This window comes from Scomber scombrus, chromosome 2, assembly GCF_963691925.1.
Source record: "Scomber scombrus chromosome 2, fScoSco1.1, whole genome shotgun sequence".
Taxonomy (NCBI): domain Eukaryota; kingdom Metazoa; phylum Chordata; class Actinopteri; order Scombriformes; family Scombridae; genus Scomber; species Scomber scombrus.
Window position 1 is genome coordinate 36,389,937 of NC_084971.1, and position 13,826 is coordinate 36,403,762.

At 45.0% G+C, this 13,826-nt stretch overlaps 1 pseudogene; it reads right to left on the reverse strand.

The window, feature by feature from the left end:
* Positions 1-733: 733 nt before the first annotated feature.
* Positions 734-12,943, reverse strand: LOC133987489 (phosphofurin acidic cluster sorting protein 1-like; annotated as a pseudogene).
* Positions 12,944-13,826: the final 883 nt, after the last annotated feature.

A 13,826-nucleotide genomic window follows, 5' to 3' on the forward strand; every position in this document is an offset into this window, starting at 1 on the left:
AATGATCACTGGAGACAAGTTTTCAAATTCCTTAAAGATAATTGACATGAGCAAGATTAAGTCAAGTAGAGTTTCTAAATGTCGGTTTCGATTATTTTTCGATTAATTGCCCAGCCCTACTCGATAGTCTTCAGATTTCATTGAACCTGCACAGATTCAAGTGCCAGACTAGGCCTGGGTATCGGTACTCTGTACCTTTAAGATATCAACTGAAATAAATAGATACCAAGTAGTATGGAAACGTCTCCCGTCAAACGATACCTGCAATCGAACCTTTTTGCACCCAGAGCTGAAAATATGACTATTTGTACGGACTTGCTCACAACCAATCAACACAAGCGTTCTTCGATTCAATGCGACAGTTTCTTTTTTCTGTTGTGACCGCTGATGAAAGATCTGAACATAACTTCATGTTTCGGAGTCCGACTTTAAAAAACAGCTCCAGATAAACTCAAAACCATCAATAAACAAATCAAGTTAACTTATTATTTATCAAACACACACAAACACACACACACATACACACACATACACACACACACACACACACACACACACACACACAGAGTTGTACAGTATCTACAATAAGTAATAAATATCCTCATATAAATAATTAAAAAGTAACTTACAGGATTAAACATATTTACATGATGTGAGAGAAGAAAGGATGATCTGATACAGGAAGGAGGAAGAGGAAGTGATGAAGAGGAGGAAGAGGAGACTAGGATGAAGAGGAGTTTCAGGGTTTGTTGTAGCCGAATATCCCGACAGGAAAGTGTTTGACGTGTGTCGGCCACTGAGCAGCAAGCTGGAAAAACTTCACGTCGTTCCATTCGACTCCATCAATAGAGACTGAAAGAGAGAGAGAGAGAGAGAGAGAGAGAGAGACAGAGAGAGAGAGAGAGAGAGAGAGATAGAGAGACAGAGAGAGAGATAGAGAGACAGAGAGAGAGAGACAGAGAGAAAGACAGAGAGAGAGAGAGAGAGAGATATTAACCCTGTACCTGCAGGTGAATCATATGTGATTCCTGAGTTTTAGTGAGTTCATCATGCAGTACACAGATAAACCAGCAGGGGGCTTTTTTTTATTTCAACCAGGCGGGGAGTTCCGGTCCTCTGAAATGAGGCCAACGTGGAAGTAACTTAAAACTGCTTTCTATCAAAAGGCCACCAGGGGGCGACCGTTTTGGTGTCAAAAGGACTTCCGTCTCTATACAAGTCAATGGAGAATTCACCAACTTCTCACTTGATTTCTAACCTCAGTAAACGTTTTCAAAATGTGTTTATGGTCTCAATCGCTAGTTTAAAGCCTTCTTCAATGCAGTATGATGTTCATTTGGGACATTTTGGCCTCCCTGATTTTATATGTGACGATAAAGCAGGGTATGCATTAGGGCGTGGCTACGTGGTGATTGACAGGTTGATTGGTTCACAGGTTCAGGAGGGCGCCTCATGCTCCTCCTAATGCCCATAAAAGTAGAATCCATGTTTTTATTTTTCCCAGCATGCACCTGAAATGTTCAAGATGGCGCTGCTCAGATCCGATACTATTGGCCTCCGAGCAGCAGTCCACAAACCAATGGGTGATGTCACGGATGTTATGTCCATTTCTTATAAACAGTCCATGGTTTCAACACTGTCAATCAGTGAGACACAATTTAGGGGCCTGGATATGTTTACCTTTCTTTGCAGTGTGTGTGTGTGTGTGTGTGTGTGTGTGTGTGTGTGTGTGTGTGTGTGTGTGTGTGTGTACCTCTCAGTGTGTGTTGGTGTTTGGAGGTACAGATCAATCTGCTGATTCCTTCGATCAGTTGACTCCTCGACTCGGCCTCCTTCTCCTTCGTCTTCTTACTGAGGAAGATGACTGACAGACACACCTTCATCATTACCTTCATCATCATCACAGTCACCTTCATCATCACTTTCATCACCCTCACAGTGACTTCCCTCCTCCTCCTCTTCCTCACCTTTCTTGTTCTTCTCCTTCGTCACCACCGTCATACTCATCAGTTCTCCTCCGCTGATTCTCGACACCTGCACACAGCGGAAGTTGCTCTTCAGAGTGTTCTTCATCCCCACCTCCTTCCTCCTCTCTGCTCCTCCTCCTCCTCCTCCTCCCTGGCTGCTCCAGTAGTCCACCTGCAGACCCATCACCTCCCCCGAGCAGCTAGAGGAAGAGGACGAGACACAGGACAGGATGGTTATGACTCCGGCAGTAAAATCGTCTGTTTAGTAAAAATGTAAACAGGAAGTACCTGATGGAGGGGGAGGGAGGAGGCGTGGCGGTGATGCTGAGCGCTCCTGATTGGCCAGGAGGAGATCCCAGGATGATGTCATCAGAGTCAACTGTGGAGAGAGACGCATCACATGACTCTGTTCTTATTTAACTAACAATTAAATGTAAAAATAAATGGGGGGGGGGTCGGGTCTACCTGAGGTGGACAGGAAGTTCTGCTCCACGATGCCGACCATCACCAGCTGAGAACACAAATACACAGCTTCAGTTTGAGCTCCGAAACACACCGCAGCATTACGCCACCGCCGTCTCCACGGCAACAACACTCAAATTTGGGACATTTGGGACATTTTGGACACTTGGGGACACTTGGGAACATTTAGGAACCGTTGGGAACACTTGGGGACACTAGGGAACATTAACAAGACTTTAGGGACATTTAAGAACATCTGGGAACATTTGGGAATAGTTTTGCATGGTCTATATGGCATCCTTTCTGTTGGCAGGTGAGATTTGTCCTGAATCTTTGATGAATGCTGCGATGACTTCAGTTAAAAACACACCAAATGTCTCAATTGACTCAAGTGTCAGTTGAGTTTTCTTGAATTTGTTAATTACACTGATCACAATGGAGGGACTGACAAGCAGTAAGGCATAGACTTGCTATCTACGCACAGGGGTGAATAGATGGCAGTAGTGTTAGTTATACATGTAGTAACAACAGTAGTTCACAGTGTTTCTTACCCCAATAAAAGGAACAAACTTCTGGAAGGAGTCGTCATCATAGCTGCAAAAAGAGAAAACGTACAGAATCAAACAAAAAGCAGCAAAACAAATCAAACTTTTATAGATTTCCTCTGTAAAAGAGCTCAGCTGCAGTTCCTGTAATGTCCACTACATGCCGCTTTAATAAAACTAACAGTAATAAAGTGAGCAAGAAAATCTCCAATTCTTTAGATTAATACATTTGGATGATTGACGCAGACAGGTAAGTTTCCCTTCAACACATTAAACCTTCAGCCCAGGTGTCAATCAAGTGTGAATCAGGTGTTAATCAGATGTGACGCAGGTATAAATCAGGTGTGACTCAGGTATGAACCAGGTTTAAATCAGGTGTGACTCAGGTATGATTCAGGTGTTAATCAGGTGTGACTCAGGTATGATTCAGGTGTAAATCAGGTATGAATCAGGTGTGACTCAGGTATGAATCAGGTGTAAATCAGGTATGATTCAGGTGTAAATCAGGTATGAATCAGGTGTGACTCGGGTATGATTCAGGTGTGAATCAGGTGTGACTCAGGGGTGACTCAGGTATGATTCAGGTGTGAATCAGGTGTAAATCAGGTATGAATCAGGTGTGACTCAGGTATGATTCAGTTGTGAATCAGGTGTAAATCAGGTATGAATCAGGTGTGACTGAGGTATGATTCAGGTGTGAATCAGGTATGATTCAGGTGTGACTCAGGTATGATTCAGGTGTGACTCAGGTATAAATCAGATGTGACTCAGGTGTGACTCAGGTATGATTCAGGTGTAAATCAGGTATGAATCAGGTGTGACTCAGGTATGATTCAGGTGTAAATCAGGTATGAATCAGGTGTGACTCAGGTATGATTCAGGTGTGACTCAGGTATGATTCAGGTGTGACTCAGGGGTGACTCAGATATGATTCAGGTGTGAATCAGGTGTAAATCAGGTATGATTCAGGTGTAAATCAGGTATGATTCAGGTGTCAATCAGGTGTAAATCAGGTATGAATCAGGTGTGACTCAGGGGTGACTCAGGTATGATTCAGATGTAAATCAGGTGTGAATCAGGTGTTATTCAGGTATGATTCAGGTGTGAATCAGGTGTGAATCAGGTATGAATCAGGTGTGATTCAGGTTTGAATCAGGTATGAATCAGGTATGATTCAGGTGTCACTCAGGTATGATTCAGGTGTTAATCAGGGGTGACTCAGGTATGATTCAGGTGTGAATCAGGTATGATTCAGGTGTTAATCAGGGGTGACTCAGGTATGATTCAGGTGTGAATCAGGTATGATTCAGGTATGATTCAGGTGTGACTCAGGTGTGAATCAGGTATGAATCAGGTGTGATTCAGGTGTGATTCAGGTGTGAATCAGGTATGATTCAGGTGTCACTCAGATATGATTCAGGTGTGAATCAGGTGTGACTCAGGTATGAATCAGGTATGAATCAGGTGTGATTCAGGTGTGAATCAGGTATGATTCAGGTGTCACTCAGGTATGATTCAGGTGTTAATCAGGGGTGACTCAGGTATGATTCAGGTGTGAATCAGGTATGATTCAGGTGTCACTCAGGTATGATTCAGATGTGAATCAGGTGTGAATCAGGTGTAAATCAGGTATGAATCAGGTATGATTCAGATGTAAATCAGGTATGATTCAGGTGTGAATTAGGTGTGAATCAGGTGTGACTCAGGTGTAAATCAGGTGTGAATCAGGTATGAATCAGGTATGATTCAGATGTAAATCAGGTATGATTCAGGTATGATTCAGGTGTGAATCAGGTGTGACTCAGGTGTGACTCAGGTGTAAATCAGGTGTGAATCAGGTATGAATCAGGTGTAAATCAGGTATGATTCAGGTGTAAATCAGGTGTGATTCAGGTGTAAATCAGGTGTGACTCAGGTGTAAATCAGGTGTGACTCAGGTGTGAATCAGGTCTGATTCAGGTGTGAATCAGGTCTGATTCAGGTGTGAATCAGGTGTGACTCAGGTGTGACTCAGGTGTGACTCAGGTGTGACTCAGGTTAATATTGTCAGACAAACAGCAGGCAGGACGAGAGGAGCAGCTGCACATGCAGGTCAGAGGAGGTTAAAGGTTAAAGGTCAAAGGAAGAGGAGGCAGCAGAGTCAGGTGAGAGATACCTTCAGTACAAATGAAAATCAACACTCTGTTTCCTTGAATGCAAATAAAAGAAGAAACAACAGAGAAAAGTTTCAACACAGTAAATATTTACTGTTTCCTGCAGCTGATTTTACTTCTAGAGAACAAACATTAACTCTACATCCTCCATCTGTCATTTAAAGTTCATATAAACACATTTATTTTCATTGATCTTGTTATTGTGGACAAATGAAAAAGCCGATGAAGTAACATCAAAGTATTTTTGTCTTTTGAATCCAAACCAACAATGAACTGATCTAATAAGTATTGTTTGTGTATCAAAGTCTGATAGATCTTATTCCTCCATTGTTAGATATAAAAGGATATATCGTGCTTTGATTCACAGACATTACTTGTTATTAGATCAGTTCATTGTTTGACAAGCAAAAAATAATCAAAATGATCCTTTAAAAGAAAAACTACCTCCTGTGTTTGCAGGTGAGCATCGCCTCTGAGATCGGACAAAGGTGAGAAACTGCAGCTCCACTCAGATACTGAGACACGCGACCAGCAACACCGACTGGATCTACAGACACACAGGAGAACATCATATATAACATATAAATAACATACACATAACATACAGGTCATAGCTGTGTTTAGTGTCCATGTGGTAACTTCAGATTCAGTTTATATTTATCTGCTCTTTTAACCCTCCTGTTGTCCTTTCAGTCAAGGAAGGAAGGGAGGAAGAAGGAAGGAAGAAAGGAAGGAAGGAAGGGAGGAAGGAAAGGAGGAATAAGGAAGGAAAGGAGGGGGGGGGGGAAGGAAGGAAGAAGGAAGGAAAGGAAGGAAGGAAGGAAGGAAGGAAAGGAGGGAGGGAGGGAGGAAAGAAGGAAGGAAGGAGGGAGGGAGAAAGGAAAAGAGGAAGGGAGAAAGGAAGGAAAGAAGGACAGAGGAAAGAAGGAAGGGAGGAAGGTAGGGGGAGGAAAGAAAGAGAGAAGGAGGGAGGGAGGAAGGACAGACGGAAGGAAGGAAGGGAGGAAGGAAGGAAAGAAGGAGGGAGGGAGGGAGGAAAGAAGGAACAGTCAAAACAGACGGGGTCAATTTGACCCAGGAGGACAGGAGGCTTAAATTTGAGGTTTGTCCTGCAGGTCTGTTGAGGTGGAAGTTGTTGGTCAGAGGTCAGAGGTCACCAGTCTGTGTCTCGTCTTTAGAGGACTAAAGGTCTTGTTACCGAGCTGCGGCGGCTCCGGCCGTCCGAACAGCTCCCTCCAGCCGGCGTCCATGAACAGGCTGTTGAATTTACTGTCCAGGGACGACAGGAACTTAGCCAGCGGGTGGAGTCCTGCGGTGATAAAGACAGAGAGCATCATGGGAAGGTTCACAACCAGCAGAAAAGACAAGTCGAGTGCCGAGTGGTTTCGTACCCACGGGCAGGATCAGAAAGCGGACGTAGTTCAGCCAATCAGGAGTCTTGCTGGCCAGTTGCTCCACGAAGCAGCAGAGGACGGTGCTCAGGTAGCTCTGGTCTCCGCCCAACGCCACCTTCACTGTGGGCGGCGTCTGAGAGTTACAGTTACAGCTGCAAAGCAAAACAGCAGCACCGTTATTCTCTCTTTTATCCTCCCTTCCTTTGACTCCATCTACCTTCCTTCTTCCTCCCTTCCTCCCTCCTTTCCTTCCTTCCTTCCTCCCTCCTTTCCTTCCTTCTTCCTCCCTTCCTTCCTTCCTCCCTCCTTTCCTTCCTTCCTTCCTCCCTCCCTCCTTTCCTTCCTTCTTCCTCCCCTGACGTCTGAGAGTTACAGTTACAGCTGCAAAGCAAACAGCACAGTTAGTCTCTCTTTTATCCTCCCTTCCTTTTCTCTTTGACTCCATCTACAGAACCTTTGAAGGATGGGTTCACAGCGTTTCCATGAACACGATCAATCTTACTGATATGACCGCATATTGATCAGTTATTAATGTGACTAAACCGCTGATATGATGAGTGAGATGTTTCTTACAATCTCTGGATGCGGCTGATGATGGCGCTGAAGGCGGCCTGAACATCAGCTGCTGAGACGGTGCAGACGATTGGCTGATCAAAAAGAAGCTCTGACAGGTACTAAGGAGAGAGAGGGGGGGGGGGAGAGAGAGACAGAGAGAGAGAGAGAGAGAGAGAGAAAGACAGACAGAAAGACAGATGGAAGCTGGTTTCATTTGTTATTTAAATCTTGAAAGACAGACAAAGAGAGAAAGAGAGAGACAGAGAGAGAGACAGACAGAGATAGAGAGACAGACCTGTCCCTGCCAGTCTGTGGTGTTGATCAGGATGATAGATTCAGGAAGTTGATCATCAGAGAACAGGATGTGGTTCAGCTGATCCAAAACTGACTTCCTGGCAACCTGGAAAAAAACACAAACACATCATTATGACCTGAACCTGAACCTGAGCTTGGGCCTGAATACATAAAGAGTCAGAAGCAGCTCCGATCCAAAGAAGAAGAAGTGATAAAGCTCCTCACTGCTATACTGATTTACTTTCTGCTATTAATTCAACTTTAGATCAATAAAAACTATACAGAACATCATCACTTAACTTCTAGTGTCTAAAACTTCAAATTAAACACATTTTTCAAATAGCTTTTCTTTCTAAACTGAACTTTTTTCCTTTTTAAAAAAAAAAATGTTTGCAAATGTTTTTAAAAATGACTTTGTTCAGTATACAGCAGTGATGTTCTGACCTGAGGGGGGTTCCTGAAGTCAGCCGACGTCTCGCTGTCCACACTGCTGTTCCTGTCTGTCCCTCTGGAGTTCTGTCTGTCCTTCATGGAGACGGCCCAAGGATGGCGAGACAGCTGACTCCCCGTCTTACTGCAAAGAGAGCAGACAGACAGCTGACTCCCCGTCTCACTGCACAGAGAGCAGACAGACAGCTGACTCCCCGTCTTACTGCACAGAGAGCAGACAGACAGCTGACTTCCTGTCTTACAGCACAGAGAGCAGACAGACAGCTGACTTCCTGTCTTACAGCACAGAGAGCAGACAGACAGCTGACTTCCTGTCTCACTGCACAGAAAGCAGACAGACAGCTGACTCCCCGTCTTACTGCACAGAGAGCAGACAGACAGCTGACTCCCTGTCTCACTGCACAGAGAGCAGACAGACAGCTGACTTCCTGTCTTACAGCACAGAGAGCAGACAGACAGCTGACTTCCTGTCTCACTGCACAGAAAGCAGACAGACTTCCTGTCTTACAGCACAGAGAGCAGACAGACAGCTGACTCCCCGTCTTACTGCACAGAGAGCAGACAGACAGCTGACTCCCCATCTTACTGCACAAAAAGCAGACAGACAGCTGACTTCCTGTCTTACTGCACAGAGAGCAGACAGACAGCTGACGCCCCGTCTTACTGCACAGAGAGCAGACAGACAGCTGACTCCCCATCTTACTGCACAAAAAGCAGACAGACAGCTGACTTCCTGTCTTACTGCACAGAGAGCAGACAGACAGCTGACTTAATGTCTTACTGCACAGAGAGCAGACAGACAGCTGACTTCCTGTCTTACTGCACAGAGAGCAGACAGACAGCTGACTCCCCATCTTACTGCACAGAAAGCAGACAGACAGCTGACTTCCTGTCTTACTGCACAGAGAGCAGACAGACAGCTGACTTCCTGTCTTACTGCACAGAGAGCAGACAGACAGCTGACTTCCTGTCTTACTGCACAGAGAGCAGACAGACAGCTGACTAAATGTCTTACTGCACAGAGAGCAGACAGACAGCTGACTAAATGTCTTACTGCACAGAGAGCAGACAGACAGCTGACTTCATGTCTCACTGCATAGAGAGCAGACAGACAGCTGACTTCATGTCTCACTGCACAGAGAGCAGACAGACAGCTGACTTCATGTCTCACTGCACAGAGAACAGACAGACAGCTGACTCCCTGTCTTACTGCAGAGAGAGCAGACAGACAGCTGACTTAATGTCTTACTGCAGAGAGAGCAGACAGACAGCTGACTCCCCGTCTTACTGCACAGAGAGCAGACAGACAGCTGACTCCCCGTCTTACTGCAGAGAGAGCAGACAGACAGCTGACTCCCCGTCTTACTGCACAGAGAGCAGACAGACAGGTAAAGGTACCTCGGTGACAAGTGTGTTTGGGACTCAGTTTTGCAGAGTTTGGCAGCCGGGCCTACATCTGTTCCCATGGCAACATCATCTTCAATTTCCTGTGAAGAGAAGAAGAAAGTGAAGATGCAGTAGTGTGTGTGTGTGTGTGTGTGTGTGTGTGTGTGTGTGTGTGTGTGTGTGTGTGTGTGTGTGTGTGTGTGTGTGTGTGTGTGTGTGTGTGTGTGTGTGTGTGTGTGTGTGTGTGTGTGTGTGTGTGTGTGTGTGCGTGTGACAGTCAGACTCACAGCAGCAGCCTCGTCTCCTCTCGACTCGTCCGGCGGTCGAGCAGCAGTCAGCTCAGCAGACAGCAGCTCAGTCTGTGGATCACAGCAGACAGCAGTTACACACTCAGCGTTCACATTGTGCTGTTAGAGGACCCACAGAGGATAAATACACCTGTTCTGTAGAGGACACCTTCACATTCAATCAGCTGGAAGTTTAAGGAAGGTGATGAAGAGCTTATTTCTGAATGTGCTGAATCCTGAAGGTTTTATGAACTATTAAAATCCACAGCAGCATTCAGGTGGTTAAAGTCTGTAGATTATGATGCTGATGTTAAACAAACATTTCAAACTGTTCGTATTTCTATAAACGCACCTGTAGGAAGATGTTTTGTAACAACAACTTCTTCTAAATCTTTTCTGTTGCTGTATATCAATGCTGGGACTCTCCATTTAACTTAGGCTGTGGTAAACCTCCTCGAATCATCTGATTAATCAAAGTTTATCATCTGTACAACATCACAGCGTAGTGAAACACTGTCTCTGGTCTTCTGAGGTGGACTCACATTCACATATCGTCCAATGAAGATGAAATTTAAGCTCCACAATAATTACTTTATACAAGAAACACACTCAGATGAGCTGATGGTGAGATTTCAGGTATTCATGATGTTAAATCATCAGCATCACAGTCATCTCTAAGGCATCACCTCATTATTGTGAATATGATGGTAGTTACTGTCAGATGTGTGAACTCACAGCTGCTGTTTCTTCTTTCTGTTGGCTCTTCTGACTTTGAAGACTACCGATCTCAGTCTGAGAGCTGGAATGAGAAATCCCCTCGAAGAACGGCCTGTGGTCAGATATCAGCACAGAAACATCTAATTACACACAGCAACAACCATCATAGACCTATCATTCATAACTGAATAACTGAATAATCGTTTGCAGGGACAAACATCGACCTCCATGATGTCTTGCTGCAATGAGTCACTGAGCTGTGTCGTCTAGTATTCAGGTTCATTAACAGCTACTTTCAGCCACTAGGAGGAGCTCTAAGCTTCTTGTGTTGAAGTTGAACCTGAAACACAGAGTGAATGTTTACTGCTGCCCTCGGCTACTTTGACTCGGTAGTAAGTTATCCTGCTAGCTAGCTGACTGGAGGGAACATGATGGTAGTAAGTTATCCTGCTAGCTAGCTGACTGGAGGGAACATGATGGTAGTAAGTTATCCTGCTAGCTAGCTGACTGGAGGGAACATGATGGTAGTAAGTTATCCTGCTAGCTAGCTGACTGGAGGGAACATGATGGTAGTAAGTTATCCTGCTAGCTAGCTGACTGGAGGGAACATGATGGTAGTAAGTTATCCTGCTAGCTAGCTAACTGGAGGGAACATGATGCAGACGAAGCCACACTAAAGTCCAGCGTGGTTTAAAAGCTTCCAGAAAGTAAAGGATAATGTTGTCAGGTGTGAAATATGTGGAGCAGAGTTGAGCTATGGTGGCTTCACATGGACAAAAAGCTGCTCACCTGTCTGTATCTCAGGATGGGTCTAACTGTGACCTCCATGATGTCTTGCTGCATTGAGTCACTGAGCTGTGTAGTCTACGTTCAGCCACTAGGAGGAGCTCTAAGTAGAACCTGACACTGCTGCCCTCGGCTACTCTGACTCGGTAGTAAGTTAGCCTGTAGCAGCCTAATTTAGCCCGTCTTTAATGTAATAAGCCAGAGGGGTCAAACATGCGGCCCGTTGTCCAGAACAGGCCCACTTTCCTTCCTTCCTTCCTGTCTTCTTTTCCTTCTCTTCCTTCCTTCTATCTGTCCTTGCTCCCTTTCTTCTTTTCTTCCTTATTTGTCGGTTATATCAACCAGTTAACCGAACATGAAAAAATGGGCTCATTCACATCCCGAGTCCGGTATTCACTGCAGTATAATAACTGGTGGACTCAGACTGACCTGAGTTTGGGTTTGGGCGTGCTGATGATGCTGTCGTTGTCGTCCAGCTCGGGTCCGCTGTCACTGGGATTATAAATCTCCAGACTATCATACAGCAGGTCCAGGTCCTCCTCTGTCTCCTGACTCTGACCCACCGGGTCCGAGTCCAGAACCTGCAGCACACGAGCCGATCAATGATGCTTTTATGTTACAGTTAATTAAACCAGGAGATAAAGGAGATTAGACGACGACAGTGTTGAGAACAAACCTCATCAGTGACTTTGAATCTCTTCAGCAGAGCCACAAACTTCTGCTTGAAGTTTGATTGCTGAACAAAGAAACAGAACAAAGACACGGTTAATAAAGTTTGTAAAGTTTCTTCCTCTGATCAAGCAGACACTGATGTATGAGAGAGGCTCCATTAACCAATGTGAAGTAATTAATCAGTAACTATAAAACATATTCAGTCACACTTTAAATTGCATAGTTTAACCTTTGTGTCGTCCTCCCGGGTCAAATTGACCACGTCTGTTTTGACTGTTCCTTCTTTCCTTCCTTCCTTCCTTCTCTCTTTCTTTCCTTCCTCTCTTTCCTCCCTTCCTTCTTTCCTTCCTCCCATCCTTCTTTCCTCCCTCACTCCTTCTCTCTTCCCCCCTTCCTTCCTCCCTTCCTTCCTTCTTTCCTCCCTCCCTCCTTCTCTCTTTCTTTCTTCCCCCTACCTTCCTCCTTTCCTTCCTTCCTCCCTTCCTCTTTTCCTTTATCCCTCCCTCCCTCCTTCCTTCTTTCCTCCATCCCTCCCCCCTACCTTCCTTCCTTCTTTCCTCCGTCCTTCCTTCCTCCCTCCTTTCCTTCCTCCCTCCTTTCTTTCCTTCTTCCTCCCTTCCTTCCTTCCTCCTTCCTTCCTTCCCTCCTTCCCTCCTTCCTTCCTCCCTTCCTTCCTCCCTTCCTTCCTTCTTTCTCCCTTCCTTCCTTGACTCAAGGACAACAGGAGGGTTAAGATCGGTCCTCACCTGAGTCAGGGAGGTTGTTCGGATCATTTTCCTGTGAGACTTCTTCGTCTTTCCCTGGACGTCATCGTCATCGTCGAACATGTCCTGAGACATAAAAAGAAGAACTGTGGATGTTAACATTCACTGATCCTCCTCTGACGGCTCCTCTAGCGCCACCAACAGGCCAATGCTCTGCTGTCATCAGTGTTATTACTGTGAGTCAGAGATGAGCCACAGGTGTGCTGAGCTGTCAATCACCTGAGGGGCGGCTGCATCATCACTTCCTTCCTGTTCGGAGGAGAAGCTGTCTTCGTCGTCCTCCCAGTAGTTCTCCATGTCTGGAGATCGATCTGTTCAACAAACACAAACACCTTCTTTAACTGCCGGCAGGAGGAGTGATGGACCACCCAAGGGAGGTCAAAGGTCACAGGAGTGTCTGTTCAGTATCTCAACAACTACACAACAGACTAAACAGGAAACTCACTGTGAGTAATAAAGCATTTAAAACCATACTGAACGTCTCACCATCACATTGCCAACTCAAAACCATTTCTTCTCACCCTCCAACCGAGAGAGAGTCTAATATTATCCAGACTGGACTACTGTACCTCACTCTACTTTGCCATTTCCTGTCTACAACTGATCCAGAACTCTGCTCCAAGAAACTAGACCATATCACCTCCTTACATCCTTACACGTTGCTCGTTCATTACAGGATCACATTCAAAACTCCCCTAATTGAAGAAGATTAAAACCTTTTTTCTATGTTTCAAATCAATTCAGTGAAAAAGTGACAAAAACTAAATTAATCAGCAACTATTCTGACAACTGACTTGATGTAGAGCTCTCTAAAACTCATGGATCAAATATGGTGTTAAAGGGTTAATGCTAGGACTGCTGCTAGGACTGGGCGATTATGGCAAAAATCAAAATCACGATTAATTGAACTTTTAACCTGGATTACGATGAATGAACGATTATCTCCTCCCTTGATGAACAATGATGTATTTTCACAGTTTCTTTAGTTTAGTATTTTCCACTGCTGCCCTCACACATGAGGATCTTTATGGAGGTAAAATAATGATGTTTTAAGGTGTGACGCTGTGGTTAATGTCTAGTTTACTTGATTAGAACTATGTAAAGATCATGGTTTGGGTTCAAATGATCACTGGAGACACGTTTTCACATTCCTTAACCTTCATGTCGTCCTCCCGGGTCAAATTGACCCCGTCTGTTTTGGCTGTTCCTTCTTTCCTCCCTTCCTTCCTTCTCTCTTTCTTTCCTTCCTCTCTCTTTCCTCCTTTCCTTCTTTCCTTCCTCCACCCCCCTTTCTTCCTTCCTTCTGTCCTCCCTTCCTCCACCCCCCTTTCTTCCTTCCTTCTGTCCTCCCTTCCTCCCTCCCTCCTTCTCTCTTTCTTTCCTCCTTCCTTCCT